The sequence below is a fragment of the Ranitomeya variabilis genome, chromosome 1 (genome assembly GCF_051348905.1).
Source record: "Ranitomeya variabilis isolate aRanVar5 chromosome 1, aRanVar5.hap1, whole genome shotgun sequence".
Lineage (NCBI taxonomy): Eukaryota > Metazoa > Chordata > Amphibia > Anura > Dendrobatidae > Ranitomeya > Ranitomeya variabilis.
Window position 1 is genome coordinate 632,734,409 of NC_135232.1, and position 23,843 is coordinate 632,758,251.

Below are 23,843 nucleotides of genomic sequence, written 5' to 3' on the forward strand. Positions count from 1 at the left end.
ACATCTGATGGCTCCTGCTTCGCAACTGAGTCGAAGCACTTCTCCAGTGTATTAAATGTGTTTGTTTTCTTTCAGCAGGACAGGGGTTAATCGGCCATGTGGAAATCCCTGCATTCAGCTGTGCTCGTTTAGCCACTCATCTCTCCTATAAAAACTAGGCCTTCTGGCCAGGTCCTTGTCTAAGTTATCACTTGCTACATAGATCTGGAGAGAGAGGAGCTGGTGTTTGGAGAGCTGGAGGAGTTTATTGTGCGATTGTTGCTTAGTTTGTCCGCTTGGAAATTCCTCATCCTTACCTGCCTTATTTTCTTCCCCTGTCCTTCACACCATGGTGAATACCTCTGTTATTTGTGAGAGTATATTTTGTGTGAGTGGAATTTTCTTTTACCCTTATCTTTGTTCCCATGTCTGTCGGGTTGGAGTACTGCAGTAAACGGTAGCACCTCTCTTCACCAGGTCGTGGAAGGAGACAGACGTAGGGCTGCAGCTAGGAGGCAGGGCAAGGGCAGAGGCCCCTGCATCCTTGTCATCTGAGGTATCCCAGGGAACAGGGTGAGATAGGGCACCCCCTAGTGCTAGGGCCAGGAAAGGTGCCCCTGGTCCCAGTTTACTCTCCAGTCCTATTGTGACATTAATGCAGACCGAAAGCCTTTTTTCTGATCCATGATGGATCCTATCACAGAGCTGACAGGGCAGTTGCAGAAGCTCAGTTTGGAGGAGGCAGATTTATGCACGATGGTTTCACAGCACCCTGTTATATATGGCTTGGGGAACTTGCCCCCCAGGCAAACCATTGTGGAGCCCAAGTTCACACTGCCAGACAGGTTCTCTGGTGGGCGGACAAGTTTGTTGTGTTCTGTGAGGCCTGTAAACAATATTTCTGGCTGCGTCCGGAATCCTCTGGTACAGAGGAGCAACGGGTGGGGATTGTTAACTCACTCCTGCAGGGGGACCCAGAAACATGAGCATTTTCTCTCACCTCTGACTCACAGTCACTCCAGACAATAGAGGGCTTCTTTCAGGCTTTGGGCTTGGTGTATGATGACCCTGATTGCGTCTCCTTGGCTGAGTCATCTCTGCACCAACTTCAGCAAAGAGACCATCTGGTGGAGGAATACTGCTCCGAGTTCTGGCGGCAGGCCACCAACACTAGGTGGAATTACCCGGCCCTCCGTAGTCAGTTCTGCGAGGGTCTCTCTGTGAGAGTAAGGGATGCGTTAGCTCTCTATGAGACTCCTGACTCCCTTGAGGCGGCCATGTCTCTGGCAATTCGGGTTGATCGCCATCTTCGCCAGAGACATAGGGAGTCACCTCTGGGGAGGTCCAAGTTTGAGCGTGGTCAGTAGTGATTCTACTGTGAAACCCATGCAGGTGGGTGCGGCATCCCAACCTAGCAAACTTGCATTAGTGTGGCGTAAAGGGGGAGTGTGTTTCTGTTGTGACAAGAATGGTCATTTTGTGAGCACATGTCCTACCCGTCACTTGTTTAAACAACCGCCGGAAAACTAGAGGGCCCGAGTTGCTGTGAGGTTGGCAACTTGGGTGTACTCATAACCTCGGTGGGAAAGACAAAGCTACTTTATACGTGGGTGAAAATAAGGTGGACGTTTCAGCCTTCTTGGACAGTGGGGCGGGGTTTAATTTGGTCTATGCAAGCTTCATTCGCGACCAAGGCCTTGTCCCACATACCTTGTCCAGACCAATACCCATTATAGCTATCGATTCCAGCCCTCTAAAACAGGGGCACTTCATGCAAGTGTTCCGTGACTTATGGCTACAGGTGGGGACCATACACTCTGTGGTGTTAAACTGCTACATTCTTGAGGGCCTGTCCTCACCTGTGGTACTGGGACTTCCTTGGCTCACTCTGCACAATCTGGTAATTGATTGGCAGACACAGGAAGTGGTAAAGTGGACTACATACTGCCAAGGACACTGGGTACCCAGTTGGCAAGGGTGAATATCCAGTCTGTGCCCCATTACCTGTCAGACTTCGAGGATGAGTTTTCTGAGTAGGGGAGCCAGGAGCTTCCCCCTCATCATCCCTATGATTGTGCCATTAATCTGGTTCCTGGCGCCAAGCTGCCCAAGAGCAGACTCTATAACATCTCAGGTCCAGAAAGGCAGGCCATGAAGGACTATATTATGGAAAGTCTTGCTAAGGCTCATATCCGACCATCCTCTTTTCCCCTTGTTGTGGGGTTCTTTGTCATCAAGAATAAGGATGGGGGTTATGTCCTTGCCTGGATTTCCGGGAACTTAATGTGATCACTGTGCGTCATCCATATCCGCTACCTCTGACCCCTGACCTCTTTAATGAAATTGTTGGGGCAAAATGGTTCTCTAAGATGGACCTTAGGGGGCATACAACCTCATCCATATTAAGGAGGGGGATGAGTGGAAGACTGCGTTCAATACGCCAGAAGGACACTATCTGGTGATGCCTTTTGGGTTGACGAACGTGCCCGCCATCTTGCAGCACTTTATTAATGACATCTTTAGTCACCTAGTAGGCAGGTTTGTTACTATCTACCTGGATGATATTCTTGTTTATTCACCTGACCTTGAGTCACACCAGCGACATGTCAGACAAGTCCTACACATACTACGTGACAATAAATTGTATGTCAAACCCAAGAAGTGCTTGTTCTTGGTTGAGGAGATCCCTTTCCTTGGATATGTATTATCTGCCACTGGTTTTCACATGGATCCGGCGAAAGTCCGGGTGGTATTGGAGTGGGTTTCACCCATTACTACTGTAAATTCATAAAAAACTTTTCGGTAGTAGCCAAACCTCTCACTGATATGACTAAGAAGGGGATGGACTTCTCCAGGTGGACCAGTACTGCCAGAGAGGCATTTGATACATTGAAAAGGTGATTTACTTCTGCACCGATTCTTATTCAGCCTCATGTCACTCAGCCTTTCATTGAGGAGGTGGATGCATCCGAGGTGGGAGTGGGGGCTGTATTGTTGCAGCGTGCGTCTCCTGGTCAATGGCAACCATGTGAGTACTTTTCAAATAAACTTTCGCCAGCTGAGAGAAACTATGATATTGGTTATAGGGAACTCTTAGCTATCAGATGGGAATTTGAGGAGTGGCATCATTTTTTGGAGGGGGTGGTTCACCCAGTGATGGTGATCACTGAGCATAAGAATCTGGTATACTTGGAGTCGGCAAAATGTCTTACACCTCGTCAGGCAAGATGGGCATTATTCTTTACTAGGTTAAACTTCTTTGTCACTTTTAGGCCAGGGAGCAAAAGTGTTAAGGCCGATGCTTTGTTCCGTTGCTTTCCTGGGGAAGGCAACTAGTGCAAACTGGTACCTATTTTACAAAAAGGGGTAGTGATGGTGTATATATGTCCAATCTTGAGAGAGAGAGAGGTTGCTGTCTCTCAGGGGGACGCCCATGCTACCTGTCCACTTGGTAAACTGTTTGTACCGGTCAATCTCCGTCTTAGAATCCTCAGTGAACATCACTAACGGGCAGACTGAACTGGTTAATCAGATTTTAGAGACATATCTTAGATGTTTTGTGTCTGAGAATCAGACTGGATGACCTAGTTACCATTGGCTGAATTTGCAGTTAATAATCGTTGTCAGGAATCAACCGCTAAGTCCCCGTTTTTTGGGCCATATGGGTTCCATCCGCAGTTTAGTTTGTTCAATGGTGATCGCCCTTCTGGTTTACCGGAGGAGGAACGATTTTCTTCCTCTATATCTACTATATGGCAGGGGTTGATTAATAATTTGGATGGGTTCCAAATATAAGAGTGTGGCTGATCGGAGATGTTTGGTGGGTCCGAACCTGTGTGTTGGTGACTTGGTATGGCTGTCCTCAAGGAACATTAAGCTAAAGGTTCCGTCTTGGAAATTGGATGCCGGGTTTATTGGTCCTTATAAAATCTTAGCCGTCATCAATCATCCGGTAGCATTTCACCTTGCTCTGCCACCTACTTTTAAAATAGATAATGTTTTTCACCCTTCACTTCTCAAGATGTACGTGGCATCTGCAGGACCTTCACCTCTGCCACCTTCTCCTGTCGTTGTCAATGGTAATCTGGAGTTCTAGATAGCAAAGGTCTTAGACTTAGTCTTAGGTCTTGTTCGTTGGTCAATTCAATACATGGTACATTGAAAGGGGTACGGGCCTGGGGAGAGGATGTGGGTTCCAGCTTCTGATGTCCATGATGCCAGACTGGTTTGAGCCTTTTATGTGGCACACCCAGATAAACCAGGCCCTGAGGTTCTGGAGGTCCCTCGCAGAAGGCTGCCAGAAGACTGCAACGTCTGATGGCTCCTGCTTCGCCACTGAGAAGGAGCACTTCTCTAGTGTGTTAAATGTGTTTGTTTTCTTTCAGCAGGACAGGGGTTAATCGGCCATATGGAAATCCCTGCATTCAGCTTTGCTTGGTTAGCCACTCCTCTCTCCTATAAAAGCTAGGCCTTCTGGCCAGGTCCTTGTCTGAGTTACCACTTGTTACATAGATCTGGAGAGTGAGGAGCTGGTGTTTGGAGAGCTGTTGGAGTTTATTATACGAGTGTTGCTTGGTTTGTATGCTTGGAAATTCCTCATCCTTACCTGCCTTATTTTCTTAACCCCATCCTTCACACCCTGGTGAATACCTCTGTTATTTGTGAGAGTATATTTTGTGTGAGTGGAATTTTCTTTTACCCTTGTCTTTGTTCCCGTCTGTCAGGTTGGTGTACTGCTGGACAAGGTAGCGACTCTCCTCCCCGGGTTGGGAAAGGGGAAAGATGCAGGGCTGCAGCTAGGAGACAGGGCAAGGGTGGAGGCCCCAGCATCCTCGCCCTCTGAGGTATACTGGGGAAGAGGGCGAGCTAGGGTGCCCCCTAATTCTAGGGCCAGGAAATGTGCCCCTGGTCCCAGTTTACTCTCCAGTCGTATCCTGACAAGAAGGATCTAGATAATTTTGAACAATGGGGAGAGACTAATAGAATGGTATTTGAGAGACAGAAATGCAAGATGCTACACCTGGGCAATAAAAACAATAATTACATCTATAGAATGGGAGGAATAGAACTAAGCAATAGCACATGTAAAAAAGATCACAGACTGCACATGAGTCAACAGTGTGATGCAGCAGCAAAAAAGGCAAACACAGTTCTAGGATGTAGGGTTGAGCAAAACGGATTGGACAAATTCAAAAATCGCCGACTTTCGGTAAAGTCGGGTTTCATGAAACCCGACCCGATCCTAGTGTGGGATCGGCCATGAGGTCGCTGATCTGCGTGCAAAAGTCGCGTTTCATATGATGCTTTCAGTGCCATTTTTCAGCCAATGAAGGAGGATGCAGAGTGTGGACAGCATGATGGCATAGGTCACGGTCCCCACCATCTTAGAGAAGGGCATGACAATGATTGGCTTGCTTTCTGCGGCATCACAGGGGCTATAAAGGGGCGTGCACGCCGACCGCCATCTTACTTCTGTCGATCTTAGCAAAGGGAGAGGTTGCTGCAGCTTCATCAGAAGAAGGGATATAGTTAGGGAGGGAAGATTAACCCCCAAACTGCTTGTGCTGTAGCGATTTCCACTGTCCAACACCACCTTTTTTTGCAGGGACGGTGGAGGCTATATTTTTGTGCATCAGCTCTGTTGCTTATTAGGCTGCCTTATAAGGCTCCCTGATAGCTACATTGCTGTTTGCACGCTGCTGTGCAAACCAACTGCTTTTTTAAAAACAAAAATCCTGTTGCTCCTTTCTGCACAGTTATCTTGTTTATTTGTCCACACTTTTGTGTGCAGCAGTCCTTTTTATTGCTGCCATACTTGTCCTGAGATCATTGTAGGGAGATTGAAATTGTACTACAGTCCTTCTATTTTTTCATATATCTTCCAGCTACTTTCTGCCACTTACATTGTGTTGTTTTATGCACTGGGCCTGAGTTTTGGTTCAGTCTCCCCCCAAAAAAAGTGAGATTCAAATTCTCACAAAGTGGATATACTTCAGTCCTAGGAAAACATCTTTTAAAGCCAGAATAGCAGGAAAAAGTTTTGGCTTTCCTTGCTGACTCAGCCTCTAGCTCTTTCGCCTCCTCTTCAGAAAGTTCAAAATATAAAAGCAGCAAGTCATCAGTGGATGCTCCTGGTCAGGAACAAGATGTTTCCTTGTGTCCTTCACCCAAACCAAAAGTGAAGGATGCGTCAGGTGACACTACAGGTTACTCCATGGAGCTCTTTACACATACCGTGCCTGGGTTAGAAAGGGAAATTGTTAACTGCCCATAACAACATGAATCGGACATGGAGTGCACTGATGCACAGCCACAGCTATATTATTATGCTGTTCCATTGACTCAGATCACTACATTGCCCTCGCAGTTTACTGAGCCAGAATCTGACCCTGATGAGACTATGGTGCCCCGTCCCGAATGCTATAGCACCTTACAAGGTGACACAGAGGAAGGTGCACATGACATTGAAGAGGAGGTGATAGATGACCCAGTTGTTGACCCAGATTGGCAGCCATTGGGGGAAGAGGGTTCCGCTGCCAGTAGCTCAGAAGCGGAGGAGGATGATCCGCAGCAGCCATCTACATTGTAACAGCTGTCATCTGGCAGGCCCGTATCAGGCCAAAAACATTTGTCAAAAACAAAAACAGTTTTAGGACAGCGTGGCCATCCGGTGAAAGTAGCACAGCATGCAATGCCTGAAAAGGTATTCCATAGTAGGAAGAGTGTAGTATGGAAATTTTCTAACCAAGATCCGAATGATCAGTCAAAAGTAGTGTTGAGCGATACCTTCCGATATTTGAAAGTATCGGTATTGGATTGGATCGGCCGATATCCAAAAAATATCGCATATCGCCGATACCAATACCCGATACCCATACAAGTCAATGGGACACAAATATCGGAAGTGATCCTGGATGGTTCCCAGGGTCTGAAGGAGAGGAAACTCTCCTTCAGGCCCTGGGATCCATATTCATGTAAAAAATAAAGAATAAAAATGAAAAATATGGATATACTCACCCTCGGACGAGCCCTGGCTGTCACCGCTGCAAGCGTCTGCCTCCTTTCCTAAGAATGCAGAGTGAAGGACCTTCGATGACGTCGTGGCTTGTGATTGGTCGCGTGACCGCTCATGTGACCGCTCACGCGACCAATCACAAGCCGCGACGTCATCGCAGGTCCTACACTCACTGCATTCTTAGGAACGGAGGCTGCCGGTTGCACCGCTGAGGTCCAGGGGCCGTCCGAGGGTGAGTATACCATATTTTTTATTTTTATTCTTTATTTTTTACATGAATATGAATCCCAGGGCCTGAAGGAGAGTCTCCTCTCCTCCAGACCCTGGGAACCATACGCACCGCACACGCCTGGGAGCTTATAGGAACTTCCGATTCCGATTTCCGATATCACAAAAATATCGGAACTCGGTATCGGAATTCCGATACAGCGAATATCGGCCGATACCCGATATTTGCAGTATCGGAATGCTCAACACTAGTCAAAAGTTACCTGTAAGAAATGCTCAAAGACTTTTAGCAGAGGGAAGAATCTTCAAAATTTAAATACAACGTGCATGCTTAAACATTTAACCAGCATGCACTTGCAAGCCTGGACTAACTACCAAATGTCCCGTACCGTTGGTGCACCTGCTCAGAATGAAGGTAGTCAGCAACGATACATTGCTTCCCTCACTGTAAGCCCACTGGTTAGGACACCACCAGCAGCAAATGTGGAGGTATCGTCGCAAGGCAAAAGCAGTCAGGGAATCACAAGGTTATTGGTAAGAAATACTGTATGTAGGCCAACATCAAGAATACCATCACCAACCCTCTCTCAATCCGCCATGTCCATCACCACCACCACTAGTTCCACGATATGCAGCTCTCCAGTCCAGCTCACCCTACAAGAGACTCTCGTTAGGAAAAGAAAGTACTCATCCTCTCATCCACGTACACAGGGTTTGAATGCCCACATTGCTATACTAATCTCATTAGAGATGATGCCCTACCGGTTGGTTGAAAGCGAAGCTTTCAAAGACCTGTGATGGCCTATTCAGTACCACGCTATGACCTACCCAGTCGGCACTTCTTTGCGAGAAAAGCCATCCCAGCCCTCCTCCAGCATGTCAAAGACCGCATTGTCCATGCACTGAGGCAATTAGTCAGTGGAAAGGTGCACCTCACAACAGATGCATGGACCAGTAAGCATGGCCAGGGACGTTATGTGTCCATCACGGTGCACTGGGTTAATGTGGTGGATGCAGGGTCCACAGGGGACAGCCATAGTGGGACAGTTCTGCCTAGCCCACGGTCTGTCAAGTCCTTCAGTGTTTTGAGGAATGCACACAGCTGGTAAGCGCAGACGACGCCATCATAAGCATGAGCATCCCACTAGTGCGTCTGCTGATGCAAAGTTTGACGCACATTAAGGAGCAGGCATCTGCAGCCGAGGAGGAGGGAAGCCTTAAAGACAGTCAGCCATTGTCTGCTCAGGGAACCCTCCTGGACGAGGTGGCAGACGAAGAGGAGGAGGAGGAGGATGATGGGGATGAATATTTATGGGAGGAGGATGCTTCTCAGGGGGCAATAGAAACTGGTGGCATCAAAATGATGACCGATGACGATTACTGGTTGGCCTGTCTCTTGGATCCATGATATAAAGGAAAATTACAAAATATCTTGCCACATGAGAACCTTGAGCAAATATTGGCTACCAAGCAAGCAACTCTTGTAGACCATTCCCAGCACACAGCGGCGGTGATGGTTCTCACACGAGCTGTAGGGGGCAACATAGCAGAGGTGTTAGAGGTGCACAAATCCGAAGTGGCGTTGGACAGAGGGGTTTTGTGACCAGGTTGTGGAGTGATTTTAAAATGACCGCTGACTAGTGTTGAGCGATACCTTCCGATACTTGAAAGTATCGGTATCGGATAGTATCGGCCGATACCCGAAAAATATCGGATATCGCCGATACCGATACCCGATACCAATACAAGTCAATGGGACACAAGTATCGGAAGATATCCTGGATGGTTCCCAGGGTCTGAAGGAGAGGAAACTCTCCTTCAGGCCCTGGGATCCATATTCATGTAAAAAATAAAGAATTAAAATAAAAAATATGGATATACTCACCCCTCGGGCGGCCCCTGGACCTTACCGATGTAACCGGCAGCCTCCGTTCCTAAGAATGAGGAGTTTAGGACCTTCGATGACGTCGCGGCTTGTGATTGGTCGCGTGACCGCTCATGTGACCGCTCACGCGACCAATCACAAGCCGCAACGTCATCGCAGGTCCTAAACTCCTCATTCTTAGGAACGGAGGCTGTCGGTTACATCGGTAAGGTCCAGGGTCCGCCGGAGGGGTGAGTATATCCATATTTTTTATTTTAATTCTTTATTTTTTACATGAATATGGATCCCAGGGCCTGAAGGAGAGTCTCCTCTCCTCCAGACCCTGGGAACCATACACTGGGAACTTCCGATTCCGATTTCCGATATCACAAAAATATCGGAACTCGGTATCGGAATTCCGATACCGCAAGTATCGGCCGATACCCGATACTTGCGGTATCGGTATGCTCAACACTACCGCTGACAAGACAGGTACTGCTGCATCGATTCAAAGTGACAGGAGACAGCATTTGTCCAGTATGGTTACGAACTACTTTTCCTCCCTTATCGTTATCGATGTTCTCCCTCACAGGTCATTCCCCTTTGATTACTGGGCATCTAAAATAGACACCTGGCCTGAATTGGCAGAATATGCATTACAGGAGATTGCTTGCCCTGCTGCTAGTGTGCTATCAGAAAGAGTCTTCAGTGCTGCTGGTTCAATACTGACTGAAAAAAGGACACGTCTGGCTACCCAAAATGTTGATGATCTAACCTTCATTAAAATGAACCAATCATGGATTTCAAATTATTTCGCCCCACCTTCCCCTGCTGACACGTAGCTTGCCTGAAAAATGTCTTGCTTTTGGACTCCTCTTACTGACTGCTCCATTTCCTCCATTTGCAGCTGCTGAATGTCCACCATAGGCCATTTTTTTACCTCCATAAATGGGCTGACTCCCCCCACAGGGCCGTGGTCACTACCTGATGCAAGCACCCGTGTGAGTGCCGTTTGCCTGGACAGGTGGGTGTGCCCACTCTTTGGCGACGGCACTGGCACAGGGTCCCTCAAAGTACAATGAAGTGTCTCTGATGGTGGTGGTGCACAACAAACGTCAGACACACCGTCGTAATATGAGGGGCCCTGTGCCAGCACTGCTGCCCACGAGAGAGTGTTCCCCCCAGCTCGAACAGTGCTCTACCACTTGCAATACTTACCTCTCCCTGCTCCACCACTGTGTAGTCTGTGCTGTTAAATCCTTCAATGGCACTGCCAATACAAATTTGTTGAAATGATAGATGATAGTTAAAATAAACAGGGGCCCTGGCCTCCATTTAGACCAGTTAATACTTTGCGCCTACTACCACTGTCTGCTACTCAGCAGAGGAGCCCACCCTGTACCTAGCTATGCCACCTGTTTATTTATGAACAATTTATTGGCAGACATTTAGCCCACTTTATTATTTGGGCCTACTAACTTAGTCTGCTACTCATTACAATTTTCTGACACTGAGCAATGCAATGTCGCCTGTTTATTTATGAACAACTTTTTGGCAGACATTTAGCCCACTTTATTATTTGGGCCTACTAACCGTGTCTGCCACTCATTACAGTTTTCCTCCACTGAACAAAGCAATGCCACCTATTTAGTCTTGTTACCAATTTTGAACTGCATTTAGCATACTTTATTATTTGGGCCTACTAACTGTGTCTGCCACTCATTACAGTTTTCCTCCACTGAACAAAGCAATGCCGCCTGTTTAGTCCTGTTACCACATTTGAACTGCATTTAGCCTACTTAATTATTTGGGCCTATATCTGTGTTTCCTGCTCATCCTGCCCATTGCCCAGCCACTGCTAGATGAGTCTGCTGGTACATTGACCCAGACCACTACATTCCCCTTGCACTCTACACAGCCAGAATCTGACCCTGCTGAAAGTCAGGTTCCCCTTCCCGCATACTATACCACCTTACACGGGGACAAAGAGGAAGGTGCAGATGAAAGTGCAGGTTCCTTCATCAGGTGGGGGGGCATACTCGTTGGCGACGTCAATGGCACAGGGCCCCTCATAGTACGCAAAAGTGTCTCTGCCAGTGGGAGGCGCCACCTGCCATCAAACACACCGCCATACTATGAGGGTCCCTGTGCCAGTGCCAATGAGTGGGTCCCCCCTGCTTGTTCAGGATCACAGCACTTGCAAAGTTGAAATACTTACCTCTCCCTGCTCCACCGCCGTGACATATTCCGCATTTCCTGGGCCCACGAAAATCTTGAGCCAGCCCTACCCCCCACAACTTTAGCCAAATGTCCCCCAGTTGTCAATGCCTAACTATTATCATAAAGTGAATAAAAAATGACAAGCTTAACCCTAGAACGCATACCCATAGAAATCTACACATTCACGCACCTGGGGCCTATTTATAATTATCATGGAATAACTCAAATAAAAATACTTTTCAAAGTTTATTGAAAAGTAAGGATGCATTCCCACTAGTGCAGGGGTCCGCCAGGACGGGATTCCGTAATGGATCTGACCTCCTGGTGACCCCACCTATGGCTGGCGGATGCATACCTGGGGCCTCGCAGGCCTGCCAGGTTACTTGTTTTCTATTTTCTGTAAAATTACTTTAGTTAGAATTTTGAAACTCTTGGTATTCCTCAGGTATATAGTTGTTAGTAATTTCCAGTTGTTCATATATTTTTATGTTATAGGCATTTCAGTATAACAACCTTTTTTTGGGACTACCCCATATTCACACACCTGGGGCCTTTTAGGCCTGTGTGGTGGAAATAACACGGAATAACTCAAATAAAAATACTTTTCAAAATTTATTTTACAATTGCAAGGTAAGGATGCATTCCAACTAGCGCTGGGGTCCGCCAGGAGGGGATTCGTAATGGATCTGACCTCCTGGTGACCCCAGCTAAGGCTGGCGGAATCCCGCCATTCCAGCAGCCTTAGCTGGAGTTACTAGGAGGTCAGATCCATTATGGATCCCCTTCTGGCGAACCCCGGCGCTACTGGGAACACAGCCTAAGATGTGTATATTTCAAAACATAATTATGTGCATAAAACAAAAAAGTAAGTAAACGGGCACGCCAAATATAGGCATTCTATATGCAATTTTTTTATGAAAACATTTTTTGGTTGTAGCAAACTTGGTGCAGGAATATTTATTTGTAACTTTACATATTCCCCCGACAATTCTCGCATATTATTTTTTCGGCTGAATGTTCCTTGCATACATTTTGTCTGCAAGTAGAACAGAAACGCTCCGATTTTTTTTCCTTTTTTGCTGGACAAATATAGCAGCGCTTTCTTTTTTTTTCTCTTTGCTCTGGATGTTCCAGAAAGCGTATTCCACATCGGATCATTGCCTCCGTAATTTGCCTTGATAAGCATATCATGCTGCTTCTCTCCATCATAGTAGGAATCAAAAGTTCATAACAAAGTTCTGTAAAAAATAGACGTCTCTTGTCTTTCCTGTTGGCATGGAATTCTGGATTAGTTTGACAATAAACAATGTAGCTATTGAGGGCTGACACATCAAGGATATTGGAAAAAAGGGCAACAGGCCAACGTTTAGTCGGCCTTTTGCACGAATACTCTCCAATCATTTCGTCCATCTTGTCGACACCTCCTTTTGTCTTATTATAATGCAGTATGATTTCAGGGTTTTTTTTCCTGTCATTGGTGTCAATACTTCCATCATGATACATTGTACTCAGTAATATCACGGATTTTTCTTTCATTGCAGAAACCGAATACACTCTCGTAGATTGTTCGCTGTGCATTGTGCTTCATGATTGGAGGAATTTTGCGGCGGTTTGGCCTCATAGTACCAACAAGTGTAAGTTGCTTTTGAAGCAAAAAGTTGGCCATTTCAAAATTGGTAAAGTAATTATCCATTGTAATATTTTTATTCTTTTTTTTTCTTATTTTTCTTATTTTTCTTATTTTTATGTTGTCATGCAGAATCCACACTCTTCCCAGCAATAGCAGAGTCATAAAAGTTCTTCCTCAGCAACCATACAGACAAAAAGACTGAGTATCACATGTAAACCTAGTACAGGCCTAAAAGGCCCCAGGTGTGTGAATATGGGGTAGTCCCAAAAAAAGGTTGTTATACCGAAATGTCTGTAACATAAAAATATATGAATAACTGGAAATTACTAACGACTATATACCTGAGGATTACCTAGATTTTCAAAATTCTAACTAAAGTACTTTTACAGAAAATAGAAAACAAGTAACCTGGCAGGCCTGCGAGGCCCCAGGTATGCGTTCTAGGGTTAAGTAATAAGAATTTATGTTTTTGGCATTAAAAATGGCACTATAGGTGTTTTCCTGTCCTCCACTCACTGCCGACTTTGATTCCCCATTGACTTGCATTGGATTTCGTGTTTCAGTCGGCCCCCGACTTTTGGCAATAATCGGCCGATTTCACCCGACCCAACTTTTGACAAAGTTGGGTTTCGCGAAACCCGACTTGATCCAAAAAAAGTAAAAGTCGCTCAACTTTACTAGGATGTATTAAGAGAAGCATACAGTCTAGATGACATGAAGTAATTATTCCCCTGTGCTCCTCCATGGTCAGGCCTCAACTGGAATACTGTTTACAGTTCTGGGCACCACATTTTGAAAAAGACATTGAAAAACTGAAGCAAGTTCAGAGAAGAGCTACCAAGATGGTAAGCAGACTGCAAAGTAAGTCCTAGGAGGAACAGTTAAATGATATGGGAATGTTTGCAAAAAAGAAGGATAAGAGGAGACTTAATAGCTGTCTGCAAATATCTGAATTGATGTCCCAGTGTAGAGGAATCATCATTATTATCATTTGCACATGGAAACACGAGAAGCAATGGAATGAAACTGAAAGGGAGAATATACAGATTAGATATTAGAAAAATTTTTTTGACATTGAGGGTGATCAATGAGTGGAGCCGGCTGCCACGAGAGGTACTGAGTTCTCCTACAATGGAAGCCTTCAAACAGAAGCTGGACAGACATGCGTCTGAGATGGTTTAGTGAATCCTGCATTGATCAAGGGATTGGACATGATGACCCTTGAGGTTCCTTCCAACTCTAACATTCTATGATAACCCTAAACTTACTTCCAAAGCTACAATGGATAGTTTACATCAAAGCATATTCATGTGTGTGAACAGACCAGCCACAATCTAGACCTAAATCACATTGAGAATCTGTTACAAGACTTGAAAAACTTGAAGATTGCTGTTTACAGATGCCCTCTTTCCAATCCCACTGAGCTAGAACTAGTTTGTTAAGTTTAATGGGAAAACATTTCAGTCTCTAGACGTACAAAGCTAGTATAGATGTAGCTTGAAAGATTTGTAGCAGTAATTGCAGCGAAGGGTGGTGCTACAAAGTATTGACTCAGTGGGGCTGAATACAAATGTGCTTCACAATTTATAGATATATGTTTTTTAAATATTTAGAAAACCATGTATCATTCCATTACACTTCACAAATGTTTTGCTATTTTGCGTTGGCATGTCACATGCAAATCCAATAAAATACAATTAAATTTGAGAGTGTAATGTAAAAAAAATGTGGAAGTGATCATGGGGTATTAATAGTTTTTGAAGGCATTGTATAGAATCATTAACGTTGCTACTAAAATTTAATCTTGACTTCAGAAAATGGTATCTTAGATTAAAATATTTATCAATACTCCTCTGCTGAATATCAATAGATTATAACATGTCTAACGTAAATGTAATAATTAGAGCATCTTTAACCACTGCGTTAAATGAACCACTTAGTTTGTTAAAATGAAAATTAGAGTAGTCTGTCCTAAAGCTAAAAATTAACACATTGATTTGGAAATCACAAATTTCAAACTTAGTGAATAGACTTAATCATCCTCTATTTTTTAACTATTATACATTTGCCTTAAATAATAGGGGTTGTGTTCTTTAAGAAAAGATCCGCTGAAAGGTAGTTTAGTATCATGCAAAGCATTTTATCTTAGAGGGGTCCATCTGAAATTCTCTGGCAGATGAAACATAACATATAAAATTCATTTTCTGCACACAGAAAACACAATTTTTAATTTTAACAGATTATTAACTACATTTCTGTACCTCAGTATGTACATGGCTAACGTAATAGTAAAATGAATAAATAAGACTACCTTCAAGATAGACCACCACCAATTGACTAAAAATATATCTTAAAATGTAATTCAAAACATTTTTTTTAGACACAGCAGGAGAATTACTCAACCCTTTCTCCACCTTGGGTTTTTACCATTTTTGAGTTTCCATTTTTTGCTCCCCTTTTCCCAGAGCCATAACTTTTTTACTTGTCCATCAATATGGCCATTTTAGGGATTGCTTTTTTGGGATGAGTTGTAAATTTGAATAACCCATTGGTTTTGCTACATAGTATACTGGAAAATGGGAACAAAATTCAAAGTGTGGTGAAATTGCAAAAAAAAGCGCAATTGTTTTGTTTTCTGTTCTGTTTTTTTACCGAGTTCACTAAGTGGTAAAAATGACCTGTCATTATGATTCTCCAGGTCATTATGAGCTCTGCATACCAAACATGTAAAGGCTCTTTTTTATTTACCGTATTTTGGGGATTATAAGATGCACCCCAAATTTTGAGGAGAAAAATAGGAAAAAAACTTTTTAAATAAAAAACATCTTGGTACTGAGATCTACATCTACACATGTGCCACCCCCGGCTGATATATTGATAGATCGGGCGATTCTGAATGTGGCGATGGGAGGTGATTTGAACTATTTTTTTTAGCTTTTTAATATTTTATAAAACATTTCTTTATTACTTTACACTTGCTTCCATAGTCTCCATGGGAGACTAGAAGCTGCGATCATCCGATCACTTGTGCTACACAGAGCAGGGCTTCAGCCTGGACTTTCCAAAGGCTAAATCCCTATTTGACATCAAATCTGGCCTATAATGTTCTGAGAAGGTATAAATCGAGGACCAGATAGCAGTTCTGCAGATCTGCTCTATGGAGACACTAGCCCTCTTGGTCCAGGAAACAGACATGGCTCTGTGGGAATGAGCTTTCAGTGATTCTGGAGGAGATAGATTCTGGCTCTTATATGATTCGCAGATGGCTTTCTTAATCCAGTTTGTTAATGCATTTTTTGAGATCTTCTTCCCTTGTTGTGTAAGGAGGTCACCAAGGCCGTCACATGCCTCCTTCTCTTTGGACACTGTGCACATGAACCATGTGCAGTACCTTGTTGTTTATTAATGTTAATGTGTTCATGTAATGTTGTTCTGTATGTATTTGATATGTACAGTTTGTATGCTTAGGTATAGGATAGAAGTTAGCATAAGATAATAGTGGGTTTAGATTAGTGGGGCACCTTAGTGATAAGGAATCAGAGTCTTAGAGTAGGTATAGTGAGCTTAGGGGTTTGTCAGTTGGGAGCTATAGGGTAGTGCAGCATAGAGCAGTGGGATATAGTGAGGCACTTCCTATTTGGTAGTTAGTGAGGATGCAGCAGTGAAAAAAGACAGTCTGCTAGCTAGTCTGGGGATAAGGCTGCTAAGGCAGGAAGGGGCCCAGGCTGAGTGTCATGCAGGCAGTCACCAGCTCAGACATTCATTCCAAGGAAGGATCTGAAGCTTACGGCAGTGACTAGGGGGCAGCTGAGACGGCAAGCCCATTGCCCTATAACTTGAAGCTGGACCAGTGGAATGGCAGAAAGCTGGTGGGCTTGAAGGCATGGACGGGACAGAAATTGTCTGGAAGCGAGGCAGTGATTGCTAGAAGCAAGGCAGCAATTGCCAGAAGGCAGGGAAAGCATGAGAAATACCACTCTGTGTATGTGCTACATTTGTGATGAAAACCCTACTGATCAGTAAAATTGAACTTTTGGAAAAGGATATTGTCTCTGAAATGGTTTGCGGAGCTTGGATTATTGCTTCTGAGAGGCCACCAGCTCTTAAGGTTGAGGCATCAGAAGTCAAGCAGCCAAACATAGGTCCTGGGGGATCAGATGATAGATCGGACCTTGATGGAGCAGGTCGTGGACCAGAGGAAGGACTAGTGAACTCTCTAGCTTCATACTCTTCAGCATCTCGAATCATCCCCTTTTTGACTATGAGAATAGTCTTGACACCTTCCTCCCTGATTTTCTGTAGTGTTCTTATCAACAAGGGGATATGAGGAAAGGCATAAGCAAGTTTGACCTACCAAGTGTGGGTGAATGCATTTACTGTTGCTGAAGTGTCTTTGGGATACAGGGAAAAGTATGGTTTTATGTTTGCATTTTTATGATATGCAAACAGATCTACCTCTGGATAACCCCATTTTCTCATAATCATCTGGAAGATATCTGTATTCAGACTCCATTCGCCTGGATGTATATCCCTTTTGCTTAAAAAATCTGCTTGTATGATTCTGGACCCTCTTAAGTGGAGAGTTGGAAAAGACAGGAGGTGATGTTCTTCCCAGACAAAGATTATTGCTGAGATTTCCTGCAGATTCTCATCTCTCATGCTCCCTTGATATATCAGGTGGGCCACTGTATTCATTGTTTCCGAATAAAGTCTGATGTGAGGCCCTTAAAACAGAGATATTGCTGCTTTGCTTTGAGGGCCTCCTCTACTGTCTTAAACTCTCTGAAATTTGAGGACTGACTGGCAATCTCTTGTGACCATGTTCCATAGAATGCTACTTGGGAGATTGAGGCTCCCCAAACTCTTTTACTGGCGTAAAATTGATGTAAGAGGATGCTGAATCCATTGTGTTCCTTTTGCCAAATTCTCTGGTCAGAGCCACCAGTTTAGGGACATCATTTTTACTTGGTACTGCAGGTGGATTCTGTTGTTAAGAGAACCCGAAGATCTGTCCCATGAAAAAAGAAAGAATAAAGCTCTGCAGGATTCTTGTATGGGCCTGAGACCAAGGAATGCAGAATGTCATGGATCCCAGGACCGACATAGAAAACTTTACAGAGACCATCTTCCGGTTCTTCAGAGTATAAGCTTTTGATCTTGACTGTATTTGTTTGTTTTTTGGTGGGAAAGAGTTCTGCTCTTGGGAATCTAAAAGAATTCTCAGGAAAGTCTTCTTGGTGGAAGGATTACTGGTCTAGTTTGTGAAACTTGTGATCTACTAAATTTTAGAGTAATAACTTTTCAGCCCCCCCCCCAAAAAAAAAAAAAAAAAAAGTAATAGATTACCAAAACTCACAAAACATGACCGCTGAATGCTGGTCGCCTTGTTAAAGTGTGGCTACTGGTAGACAATGAACTTATTTCTTCCCTACAGCTTGTGGTTTTCATTCATAGGGGCTGAAAGGATGCCTTAGCACTTGATTGACAGAACTCTCTGCAGTACATCTTTGCAGAGCGAGCTGTTAAAATGTGTTGAGTGATTATAACAGCCCCTCACGGGCCCCTATGACTAAAAGCCAGCAGCTCCCAGGAGGTTATAAGTAGAGATGAGAGAACGCAAAAAGGAGAAGAAGGAGAAGGAAAAGGAGGAGAGGCAGAGGCTCAGGTTCGGATGCAGTCCTAATACCCGAACCAAATTTTGGGCTACAGTTCGGTCAGGAACCAGAACCCGAACTTCCACAGGTCCGCTCATCCCTACTTATGAGCTCCCTCGATTTATTTAGCCATGCTTTCAGTAAGGCGACAGTATTGTAACACTTGTAAACAATGCTCACTGAGCGATCTATATATATCAGTACGGTGTGGCTGCAATTGTGAGAGTCCTGTTTACATTGGATGATGCATTGCTTAAAACAATCATCTTTTATGCTGCATAAAAAAATCATTTCACCTGAAGATCATTGCCGAAATCTCAATCTGATCATGCACCGCCCCCGACGGCCATTTTCCAGGGGGTCACTGCATCGCAGTAATGGATGTCTGAGGGGCTCTGGGCTTTCACAAAATGCCGGCTGAGCCCCCTGCCCCACAGAACACCGCCAAATCTGCTGCACTAGCCTGGGATGGGAGTGTGAACATCACCCTGCAGCGTCGGACAGCCGCAGAACCGCCCGACTCCTGCTGCCACCACACTAATTGTAAGTATATTCCAACTATAAGATGCAACCCCATTTGCCCCCCAAATTTTTATAGTCTTAAAAATACGGTATTTTAGCCCAGAAAAAAATGAGCAGGAGCAAAAGTTGCACATTGACTAGCTTCTGCTCATTTTTTTTTGCTGTAGTTTCTAGTGCTATGTACACACAAGGGTGTGGCTCCCACTTTCTGAACTAGACATTTCATCAATTTAGCTTCCAATGAACAGGTGTCTGATCAGTCAGGCTTATATCCTCCTCTGTCCTTATTCACATTGAGGAAAACTGATACATGGTGAGGTTTTAATGCTAGAGGCTGGATAGGACCATCCCGATTGAGTACACCTTGTTGTGGTGGGATGGCTTTTCCACTTTTTCGATCAAAACAGTGTTAACTAAGTACCCTATGTTATTTACATGTACTATTAACATTTACTTACTCTTGGATATATGCTCATTTTGTCTTCCTCTTGGGTTTTATTTTAACAATTTCAAGCTTCATAAGTTGCAAGAAGTGACTGGTCCATTCTTCTGGCGTTTTCCGCTTCGAACCTGCCACCATGTTACTTATAGAATTAAAGAACAAACTACAAAAGGAAAGCCAACACAATAGATGTCCAAACAGATGTCAGAAAGCTGCTACAAGACTACTTGTATTTTCCTAAAGCATCTTTTCATTTTAAATTATGATGCCGCCACACCGGTGTTATAAGCGTCATGTGCACATTCCCCTATAGCTGCTAAAGAAGCCTAACTCTATTAATGCCCATGGTTATGGAATTCAATGTCCAACAAACTCATCATATAGTATCGGTGTTACGTAACTGTACAGTAGGGGTTTGGCTCTCACCAAAAGCAAAATGTCCTCCTCAGCTATTTGTAAATAATCAACAGGTTTAATTCAATTAAAAAGGCACATAATATTTAGATATGAGCAAAATAAATTGTAGAGTCTTTCCTATCACAGTTAATCAGCTCCATTTCCACCCATGGTTAGTGGCAGTTTATAGTAACATAGTTTTTAAGGTTGAAGGAAGACTTAAGTCCATCTAGTTCAACCCATATCCTAACCTAACATGCCCTAACATGTTGATCCAGAGGAAGGCAAAAAAAAAACCCATATGGCAAACAGTAAGCTCCACATTGGGGAAAAACATTCCTTCCTGACTAAACATACGGCAATCAGACTAGTTCCCTGGATCTACGCCCTATCAAGGAATCTAGTGTATATATCCTGTAACAATATATAGGATCCGTATACATCTAGCAGAACACTTATAGGTACGGGGTTACTTACTGATCTGTATACAGCTCGCTTTTCATTATTTCTTCAATATCTAGATCTATTCTAAACTCTTAGCAACCCAAGATCAGCCCTAAATGCAAGGTACATTCAGCCATGTGATGAAGATGCTGGGGTCTGTCGGGAATCAGAATCTGTGGTCGTTGAATGCAGCCTCTGTAATGGAGGGGTTAATTGCCTTCTGAGCCAGAGTCTGGCTCGTTAGCCCTGGTTGCTGAAGCAGCCCAAGCGTGGGCGGGGGATGAGGGGGTGCTGTAGGGGGATTTTAGTAGCTGGAAATGTTTCCTATGGCACCCGTTTCCATAGTAACCACGGCTCAGTGTGTACGTGTTCAGAATGGATGCATGAGGACCACATCTTTTCGGTCAATACCTGCAGCATCCAGATATACAGTGCCCATCTTCGGCATTAACCCTAGCCAAGATGATTGGAAAAAACAATCTCATTTATTACACCTTGGTTATTTACAGACCAGACTGTCTTGTTTTCACTTTTTCTTTTTTTGTGTTTGTTCAATATGGTTTGACGTAGCATCCGTGACTGCACGAAACATGGCAAAATGCACTGTAGAGAAACCTGTCAACACATAATTGCTAACGAAAGCATCTGCTGTTTTGGCTTTTATATCGGATTTGTTTTCTGTGCCGTAATATAAATGGGTAAATATTACGACACAGTCACATATCCCATACACATCCAGTAAGGCCGTGTTTTAGCACTGCAGGGCTATTAGATTTTACTGCACCCCTGATTACGCAGCGTCTTTTCCAATAGCTGACATGTATGTCTGCAAACACTAATCCCATTGAAATTAAGCTGCAGTTTCATTAGCAAAGCAGTACTGCATCTTTCGGGACCAGGGGAAACACAATGTCTTTTAAATGCCTGTTACATGTCTGGATCGTTCAGGAATGGAGTTGATGGATGAGCCTGAGATGTTGCAGAGGATGGAGGCACTAATATAAAATATAGGGCACACTATGTCTGCAATTCATGGATTACTTTATGGCTTCAGCTACGCTGCAATGACTTTGGTGAAAATAACTCCTATTTTTGCATATTTTTCATGCTTAAAATCTAGCTGAAACTTGGGAGGATTTAACAGTGGCATAGTAATTCTGCCCAGGGAACGGATCATGGTAGTAAATGTTTTATGGGGAGTTTTACAGTAAGAAATATTGCATCATAAAAAAGCAATCAACACAAAAAAGAATACAGTTTCTTCATAGAAGTCATTAGGCCTAGCTCGAAAGTTTGTTAAATTGTCCATTAAATTTCCACATAGGGCACAATCTACTATAGTGACATGCTATTAAGGGATATGCATTTTTTTTAAAGAAATGTGTTGTGCTGTACTGAACACTGAGCAACAGGGATTCAAGTGCATTAGAAGCTTAGAACATGTATGTGCATTAATGAATATGTATGGGATCTCATCTAGAGAAAATTGAAAATACTACTTAAAGGGACATTAATCCTAATGTATAGCCTTTCCCTGGTTGTATAATCTATTGTACTCTGAAATAAGCCATTCTAGCCATGAGAATACTGTTTATTCTTCAGTCAATTTAGGACAATAGCACATTAAGAAAATTGCCTATCCTTATGGCTGCTACAGGGGCTGAACCGAGACCCAAATGTAGAGGGGGCACCTGCAGGGTAGCTAACACTGAGGGCAATCTGGCCTGTTTATCCAGCCCCGAGTCTCTGGGAGCCTCTGGCCAGATTGCCCTCATGTGTGGAGGGCAAGGAGCGATCCCTGTCCTGTTTCCTGCCTGCGCTTTCTGTCTTACACAGCAGCGCAGCGGGATGATGTCATCATTCAGCACACGGCTATGTCAGAGAGGAAGCTGCTAGTGACAAAGATGCTGCTGCTGCTGGGGAACATGCGAGGAGGTGAGTGGTGCGTGTGTATGTTTGTGTTTGTCTGCCTGTTTGTCTGTCTGCGCGTGTGTGTTGCATGTGCATGCATGCGCTGCGGCTGCCGGGGAATTTGCAGAGAGGTGAGTGGTGCTGTGTGTTATGTGTGTGTAGGTGGTGTAGAGGGCAATGATGGGGGTGATGGAGAAGCAATGATAGAGTTGGTGAAAAGGACATTGATGGGGGTTGTGGGGGAGAAGGCAATGATGGAGGAGGTGAAGAGGACAATGATAGAGTTGTTGGGGTAGAAAGCAATGATAGAGGGGGTGGAAAGGTCAATGATGGGATGGTGGGGGAGAAGGCAAAGATGGTGGTGATGGAGAGGACAATGATGGGGTGGTGGGGGAGAAAGCAATGATGGATATGGTGGAAAGGGCAATGATGGGGTGGTGGGGAGAAGGCAATGATGGTGGTGATGGAAAAAGCAATGATGTGGGGGAGAAAGCAACGATAGAGGTGTTGGAAAGGGCAATGATGGGGTGGTAGAGAGGGCAATGATGGGGTGGTGGGGGAGAAAGCAATGATAAGCATGGTGGAAAGAGCAATGATGGGGTGGTTGGTGAGAAGGCAATGATGAAGGTGGTGGAAAGGGCATTGATGGGGTAGAGGGAAGAACGCAATGATGGAGGTGGTGGAGAGGACAATGATGGGATGGAATGAGGAAGACAATGATGAAGGTGGTGGAGAGGGTAATGATGGAAGTGGTGGAGTGGACAATGATGGAGGTGATGGGAGGGCAAAGATTGGGATGGTGGAGAGGGCAATGATGGAGGTGGTGGAGAGGGCCAATGATGGCGTGGTGGAGATTGCAATCAAGGAGGTGATGGAGATATTAATGATGGAAGTGGGGGGAGGACAATGAGGAATGTTGGGGATTGGGATGGGATGAAGGGGGACTTTTAATGGACTTTCAAAAAGGGGGAGGTGGAGTAAGATCTTAGATATGGGTGTTAAATGAATTGAGTGGTGGAGGAAGGTGCCAAGCCCCTGATAGCATCTTCCCCCATCTCACAATTCATTGTGATGCTATCAGGGACTTAAAATTTATTCGGGAGTGGGAGAGGAGGGGGTAAGTTGCATAGGACCCTATATAATGAATTGAAATGTGGGAGAAGACGCTGTCAGGGACTTGTAATGAATTGAGAGGTGGCGGAGGATGCTCAGTACCTGATAGCATCATAATGAATTTGGGGTTGGGAGAAGACGCTATCAAGTACTTATAGTGAATAATGGGGAAACAGGACAATGACTAAGGCTATGTGCACTCGTTCAGGATTTGCAGGAGAAAAATCTGCTGCATATCCTAATGTGTTGGCAGGAAGAAATTTATTTTTTTTCCACATTTTTGCCATGCTTTTGTTATGTATTTTTCCCCATTAGTACGGGAGAAATACGCTGCAAGAATTGAGATTATGCAGATATTAATCTGCTGCAAATCTACAAGGAAAAACTAAGCAGTGTGTGTATGAGACTTCAGGGATCTCATTCAC

General features: G+C 44.3%; 1 long non-coding RNA gene across 1 annotated transcript in view; it reads right to left on the reverse strand.

The window, feature by feature from the left end:
• LOC143813698 (uncharacterized) overlaps positions 1 to 20,580 on the reverse strand; it is a 37,670-nt gene extending 17,090 nt beyond the window's left edge. The window contains exons 1-2 of the long non-coding RNA XR_013223618.1: positions 20,428 to 20,580; positions 19,571 to 19,682 (exon numbers count right to left, since the gene is read on the reverse strand). This is a non-coding gene — a long non-coding RNA (uncharacterized LOC143813698). The remainder of the gene's footprint in view (positions 1 to 19,570; positions 19,683 to 20,427) is intronic.
• Between the last annotated feature and the right edge of the window lie 3,263 nt (positions 20,581 to 23,843).